Source organism: Eubalaena glacialis, chromosome 4 (genome assembly GCF_028564815.1).
Source record: "Eubalaena glacialis isolate mEubGla1 chromosome 4, mEubGla1.1.hap2.+ XY, whole genome shotgun sequence".
NCBI classification, from domain to species: domain Eukaryota; kingdom Metazoa; phylum Chordata; class Mammalia; order Artiodactyla; family Balaenidae; genus Eubalaena; species Eubalaena glacialis.
Genome location: NC_083719.1, coordinates 74943515 through 74951904, shown reverse-complemented (window position 1 = coordinate 74951904; position 8390 = coordinate 74943515).

The window sequence follows — 8390 nt, the reverse complement described above, 5'->3', positions numbered from 1 at the left end:
ACTACACATATCAGACAATATTCCCTTTTGTAATGTGTCCTCAGTAGACTTAACAGCTAAGTTCTGGGTTAATTTTTGAATAAATCAGTTGGCAATTAAAAATAACTGTAACTGGCTTTGAAAATTATAAAAGTAATGTAATTTTCACTGGAAACCTTATAAGTATAAAGAAAAGCAGGTTAAGGGAAATAGTTTGCAACACCCAGGGAGAGTCATTGCTAATTTGGGTGTGTTTGTGCCCTAATATTTTTAAATATATATTTACACAAATACATACTTCCAAATTAAGATAATACCGTGTAGGCAGTATTGCATTGTTTTGGGGTTTTTCTGTCGTCAATTTTCCATGTATTTCTCCAAATCTTTTCATAATCTTTGAGAAAACAATTTTTAGTGGCTTCTTCATATCATTACCTCACATGGCTGTAGCATACCTTATTTACTCATTAGTTCATTGGTAGATATTTAGGTGCTTTTGTCCATTTTTCTATTAGAGAGAACTCTGTACTGAGGATCCATATATACATATACTCTTTTTTGTGAATCTCCTATTCCTTCTTAAGAAGTAGAATTACTGGGTCAAAGGGCATACACAATTAAAATTCCTTTGACACTTATTACGAAATTTATAAAAACTGGAGGTCAAAATGCTATCCCACGTATTTTCAATTTATGTTTTTGACTATTTATTGAAGTTTTACTTTTAAAATTTACTATCAATTTGTATTTATTATTTATATCTTAATGTCCTTTACTATTTTTCTACAGCAAAAATTTATCTTATGTATTGGGTTATAATAACTCTTTATATATTAAAAATTCTTAAAATGAGTGTGCCAGACATGATTAAAGATGAAAAACAAAGAACTTACTTTCACAAGCTTATTTTAGCACTCCAAGACAGAAAATAAATAAGCAGACAAGGAAACAAGATATTTGTTTGTTTCAGTCAAAGATATTTCTTTGTCTCTGATCTTTTAGATAGCAATAGGGGTAGTGGAGTAGAGAAGAGTGATGCCTTAGCTAATGTGTTCAGAGCATGATTAGAGAAGAGTGATGCCTTAGCTAATGTGTTCAGAGCATGATAAGGTTCTCCAGTTTCTCAAATCTTTATTTTAAAAGCATATATCACTTTATAGTTTTCCTTATTTAGGTCTTGTCCACTTCTTGTCAAATTTCTTCCATTGTATTTTACATTTTTGTTGTTATAATGCAAAGAGAGATCCCATCCATAATGTTTCCTAACTGGCTATAGCAGGTGACTAACCGTTTTAATTATCATGTCTGTAATTTGAGCTACAGTGCCAATGTTAGCATTAGAGTGAGCCAATTACCGCAGATGCTACTCAAAATTTCCTGTGATTGACCCCTCAAACTCTCTTCCCCTAACTTCCTGAGCTCACACTCAGTGTAGAAGTATCAGAGTTAGAGAACCTGACAATGACCAAAAAGCTTAGCCTTTTAAAAAGTATTTATGTCGATTGGTAGTTCATGTCTTTAAGTTATACTATGAAATTTGCTATTTATCAAACACCTTAATTTGTGTGTATTGCATGTAGTCAAGTTTAAGAAACTTTTAAAAAGTATTTGTACATTCTAAAAGCCCATTTAATATTTCTCAAGTTGTATTACAGTTTTTGAACTTATTTTCTTGCAGATTTTCACTTAAAGAAGAAGAGAAAGTTGACTATTATGACTGGATAATGTTGAATGAGACTGGGATGCTCTCTCTGCTTTCTGACTCCACACTTGACCAGGGAGGTTGTGAATGACTGTATGAAGGGGGCTGAGTGACTGTTATGGTGGGAACAATTCTCAGGAATGATCTATCTTCCTATCTTGCTGAATGTCAACCTGTGTATTTCCATGGGACTAATTACCAAGTGGGAGCCCTGACAGATCACATTAGTCCAGGGAGAACATAAGAGTCAAGAAGAAACTTTCTCCTGTGATTCTCCATAAGTTCTACCTATGGTTGGTTTGCAGGTAAAATTTTGGGACGTTTTTTTCTCCTAGGATTCAAAATATAATATTAGCTGCAATTTTACATTAACATAATTCACTGGTATTGCTCCGTGTAATTATTGTTTTCCTACTAAACTTGAAGACTTTGAATGCTTTGTGTTTTGGGGTCAAGTCAACATGCTTGTTATATTTTTTTACAGGCTTAGCTGAAAAGAAGTTTAAGTATGAGGGCCAAAGAATATTGATACCATGAATTTCTTTTCTGCCTACACACAGAGATCCCAGTTAAGGGTGGGATGAACACTTGCCTTCCAATAACCATCCCCAAACCATCATCACATCCCCCAACTCCTTCACCTCGGCCCTTATACAAATCACTTCCTTCTATACGTTCCCATGTCATTTCACACTTGACTATCATTGTGCTCAGCACCATTACTTAAAATTATTTACTTATCTGAGTTTTCTTTACTGGATTATAATTCCAAAAAGGTAGGAAATTGGTCTTATTTTTCATTGCGTCTTCTTCAAACCTCTGTAAGGGCAAGGCATATGGTAATTGTTTATTGAATGAATCAATAATCCATTGAATGATCATTTTATTTTGTTCTCACGTTACTTCTGAAGCTGCTCAACACCAGCGTCTGCCAAGTGCTTTTATAAGCTATTTTAATTCTATATTGAGTGACTAAAACTTAAACAATATTCTGTTAAAAAAATAAAATGGTTGTTTTCACTGTGCGTCTCTTCAACTTACAGAGTAAATTCATGTTTGGTTTGATGAGTAAGTGTATTCAGACATTTATCTGGCACACTTGAATAAATTCTGAGATGATAGATCAGTGTACTGTTTTTAAAGTAATAATAGAGCATGTGGAATTCAGTCTAACAGCTTCTAGCAGCAGCAACAGCTAACACTTATATAGCATTTACTACGTGCCAGGCTAGTAGCTAACTTAAAAGCACTTGCCAGGCATGATTTAAGGATCTACATGTATTAATTTGTTTATTCCTCTTGATACTACTCTGAGGTTGATATTATTATTCCCATTTTACATATGAGAAAACTGAAGCAGAGAGAAGTTAAATGAAGTGTCCAAGGTTACGTAGCTGGTATGTGGTAGAGTGAGTATTAGAAACTAGGCCCTCTGGCTTCACAGACTATGATCCTGACCACTGTACCAAAGACTCTATTTTAGATCACATTTAGAACATGACCCTGCGGATGAAAAAAATATTGAGTGGTGAAGATAGAATCACAGAAATGTAAGCTACCTTGACTTCAATAACATCAACATTAGACTGAGAATTTTGTTGATGGCAATAAATTCCTAGATTTTGAATCATATGCTCACACCCTAAACAAAAATCTTGAGATGAAAAAGTGGCACCTAGGATGCCCATTGCAGTCTGTAATGGCCAAACTTAATCCGAAATCTATGAACAAACAACACTGTAGGAACTGCAGGGTTCTTTTATGTAGAAGTGGGGTTTTTCTCAGCAAAGATTAATTAATTAGTGCTAGTAAAGAAAGACTGTCCACCTGGGTTTTCCCTCCTCTTCACACCCCTAAATCTCTCTGAATCTTGGCTAAGCAAAAGGGGTACCTGAGGCTGCCAGCCCATCCTTTGTGCCTCTCGGTTTGTCCCCTGCCATCTGTCCGACAACACTGCCACCTCTCACACAATACCCACCCCCTCCAGCTTTCAGGCAACCTCACCAGCATGGCCTTTCTTTCAAAGCCTCTTCCACTTCTGATTTCATCAGGCTAAAAAAATGACTTTTTAAAACATTTTAATAAACGAATTAGAACTTAACAATAGTTATCCTCATTGTCATGGGAATGATATAGAATGAAGCAAAGTAGGAATTATTTTAAAGGGCGATAGGAAGAATCTTCTTACCTGCCACTCTCTTCACCAGAAATGCAGCTACTCTCTGGTATTGCCTACAAAACCATATTGTTACTCTTGAAGGGATACCGTCAAACATTGCCAGACATCCAACAAATAAATATCACATAATATTTCTCCAAAATCTCAGAGTCAGTAGGTTGCAGAGGTGGGATTTGATATTTTTCTATTCTGACTCCAAATCTCAAACTTCTTTCATAAGACCATGATGCAAAAAGTGGATGAATTTTAATGAGGGACTAGAGAAGCAGCAAGGGATGATGTCAAGAGAGAGCCAGCCTGGCTGGGAGATTCTGGGAAGCCAGTTCATAACCTAAAATCTAAGAGTCTCTGAATGTGGACAAAAGGGTGAAGAATAAAAGGTCCCAGGAATCTCAAGAATGTTCTCTCTTTCGAAATATTTCTGAAAGTGTGATGTTTATGGCAGGCTACAGTGAGAGACTGAAAAGGGGTTCAAAGTGGACGCCACAGTGAGGAAACCCCAGCTTTGTAGATTTGTTTGCCATATTTACTCATTAGATTCCAAACTTTTAGATTTACATTCCAACTTTTAAAGGTATTGTTTAAAAGGTGTTGTTTGCCACCAGTGAAAGATGATGAAGAGAGTGCTGACAGAAACAGAGAAGGGACTGAGATATTAGTGATGTTGAGTCCATATGATTTAGCATCTATTTGAATTTGAGGAAAAGAGGAGATCTTATAATCAGAGAGGCCCAGAGTTGTGAAACTGGAAGATCTGAGAGGGGTGTTGGGTTCAGTCTGAGGTGGAGTTGATCAGAGAGGAGTTTTGAAGTGAGACAAAGTTTGTGATGTAGGTTATGGTCAACATATATATTGAATATATATATTGAATATATATCATTTCACTTAGAAATGATAGTGAAAGCCAGGCTGCTATAGGTAGTTTTTCAGGGAAAAAAAGAGAGAGGTTAGGTCAGGGGGGATGAAGGATAGAAACTTTGGAAACTTTTGTGTAGGGAACAGAACAAGAAATAACAGTCTGAAAAGAAGTCCTAGAAGGAGAAGTTGGAGAGAGCAGCTTCGCGGAAGGCACTGGCAGAGAGCTGTGGTGAAGATGCTACCGAGCAGTTAAAGATGAGGATGGAAGAAAAAAATCTTAGATCTGGCAGATTATCATTACACCTCTGAGAGAGCGATTCACTAGATCAATTGTGCAAATGGGAAAAGAAAAAGTGAAGAGATGGAAGTTCTTCTTCTGAGAATGATCTTTGAGAAAACTAGCAGTAAAAGAGAGCACACGGGCAAGAAAGGGGTGTGATGGGAGCACAAATGTTGCTATGTTTGTAGTCTTACAGTCTGAAGGGAAGGATCCAGGGGAGAGAGTGAGAGAGAGAAAGATGTGTGAGAGAAGAGAAAAGGCATGTGATTACTGGGACAAGCTCTCAGAGGATGTGGAAAGAATGGAATGAGGTCGCAATTGAATAAGCCCTGAAATTACTTCTTCTGTGATGGGAGGGAGAGAAGAGAAGTTGGAAGGAGAAGCTGAGGGTTTTGAAGTGAAACAGGAAAGGCATTAAGGAAGCTCATTGTCATTAGTCTTGATCTCACTTAAGTAGAAGGTGATACTATTTGCAGAAAGCGATAAGTGTGAGCTGGGGCTGTGTTCTTGAATGAAACAACCTTATGCAAAGGCAGTCGATTTAGAGACAAATTAAAGCATTGATTAGTTCACAGTGAGTGGCTGATTTCTGCTGAGTTTATGATGGAACCAGTTATTTTGTTATAGAGTTCTCTCTAGAACAACTTGAGAGTTCAAGAGCAGAAAAACTGGCCTTCGAGTTAGCATACCTCTTGTTTCCTATTGTTGCTTCCAAACTTCTTTTCATTACCTTCAAAAACTCAGCGAACTATTTTCTTTACCTTTATTGCTCTTATCTACCAACTTCAAAACCCTTATCTGCTTCTGTGATTTCAATACTTGTGTCATCATCTTTCTCTCCTTACATCTTGACATCATCCTCCCATTGTCCCTCCAGCCATGTTAATAACATCACTGTTTCAAAGTCCCTTGACCTCCTCAGCTCTATTTAACTACATCTCATTCCACCTAAGCAACCCATGAACACACCTACATTTCACACACTGTAGTCATTTTACATAGCTGTTTTTCCAGTGTGATCTTGAGCTGTGGCTTCAGATTTAAGAATCTTAATTAGGGAGTAAAAATATACTTTAATTTGAAGGTAAAATGGCATATATATTAAGCTGAAAAATAATTCTTATTCTGCAAAACTGGTTCTCCTGCATCCAAAATTCTAACATGTTCTTTTTCTCTGAAGCATAATATGTAAGTAAGCTGATTAGTGAATATAAATGAATGCGTCAAATTTTTGTTTTGGGGAGCCTCTATCAGAAGGACTTGGGCCTCTGAATGCATCCACTAGCATTTTCTCAAAGGATTTTTACATATTTCTGAGCACTGGTTAATTTTAAAGGCCCTCAGAATGCCCCTTTGAGATGACATCCCTGATTAGAATATGTTTAACAAAATACAATGTATTTTATTGGTGTATCAGTTATTACTAGGGGAAGCTACTTCTTTGATAGCATAGATTCTATTTTCCTGAAGTTAAAAAAATTCCCTACATCTTTTTCCTTCTGACAAGATGACAAAAAGGGAAAAGAAAAAATTCTGAAATTCTGATATCAACGTCACACAGCTCCAATTCCCATCCTGGATATTTTTTCAATGAACTGGTTTGCAGAACCATGGTTGGGAGGTTGGCTGCTTCAGCTCTCACACATGTGGCCCACCGTAAGTGCTTTCATCCTCCCCCAACCTCATAATGAGTCCTCGGTGGGGCTCTGTTAGGAATTGGGCTGTCAGCCTCAAGTGGGCACAGGCTGCTTTCAGCAGCATTGCTTCTGATGATATGTTTGTTAGGAGGGCCATTTGCTAATACCTGATGAAGTATCACTAACATTAAGCTTCTTGAAAATGAGCTTGCTTTGCTAACCTAAGGGCTGTGGGACCTCTGGGATTAGGGTGCACAGTAATGATAAAGTTTGGTTCCAGACCACCTGTCTGTGACAAAGGGCTGGGGAGTTGAGACATCCCTGAGAAGCATTCTGCACAAGAAAAGAAGAAGGAAAGGGATGTGCCTATCCAATGCAGATTTCCTTCAGATTCAGTGAAAGTTTACCCCCAAGGGGCTCACAGCCTGGCAATTTTTTTGCAGTGAGTGTTTTGCTTGTCTCATGTTATCTCCAGAAACTAAAACTAACACCTTAACTAAGGGGTAGAGTTTATCAGGAAGGTTAAAACCAGTGTAAAGTGAAAAATTGGAGAAAATTGCCTGCAATTTTCTGGAGTTTATCATTCTACAAAGCTTCAGATTAGTAATTCTGGAAGGAGGGAAGGAAGGGAAGATCAAAATTACTCAGGGTCCTTGGGAGTACTTGTTAATAACAAATTCTGGCCTTTATCCCTAGAGATTCTGATTCACTAGGCCTGACACAATGCCTAGATATCTGTGTTTTAACATGTAATCTAGTCAATTCTGATGCAGGTGGTCTTAAGAAAACACTTCATGAATCACTGACAGTGAGTTTCTAGAGACTTGGAATTTAATCTTTAGCTACCATCTTGGCCCTGTTGTAGTCAGACTTTAAGATTCACATGAACTCTCTCCAAATTTCTATTCTCTTTCCATGTATAGATTCTCACACATGTTGCCATCTGTTAATTCAATCACTCATTTAGTTTCCATGTATTGAACGCTGGAGGCTTTGCATTTGCCCTCCAGAGCCATTCTCCCACCTCCGACCTGCCCGTGTCCTGGAGGCCAGGCTGTAAGGATTGCATCAACCAGTGCTCTTGCCTTCAGAAGGCCAATGGAGAGTACAGTGAGGGTATTTATTTTCCTGTGCTCCATTTGAGAAAAGTTTGGCAGTGGCCGAGTACCTTCCAGTTTGCCAGTGGCTGAATTCCTCTCTTAAAGCATCTAGTAGGAGACGCCATAGCTGTAGCTCTGGCAACTGGCCCACTTCTCTTGCCCCTTCAGGCTTAGAAGACTAACAGCTTCTTAAGATCGTCTAACCCAGGGTGCCCCATCATCTTTTGCTGATTTCATGTAACTCTCTTCATACCTTGTAAGAGTTCTGTGCTTCATTTAATCCTCTTGAGTGTGACATGCTTTCCCTGAGGGGACCCTGACAACAAATTAAGAAATTTTATATCGGCTTTTTATATCAGGTCTTGGAAAATAAAGCAAGGTAACAAATAATTATTCTGAATTGGGATAGGTATTATGATAGCAGTATGTACAGAATGATAAAAGAGCATAGTGGAAGGCAAAAAGGAATCTGTCTTGGCAATTGGGAGAAAGTTATAAACAAGGTGACCTTGCCGTAGGGTCCTGAATGTTATTTTGGAAACTTTAGGTGGAAAAGCAGGGAGGAACAGTCTGCAGAGAGTTCCCCTGAACACTGACTGCCATTACAACACCTCAAGTCACTATCATCTCTCACAAGGGTTAATGCTGCAGTTTT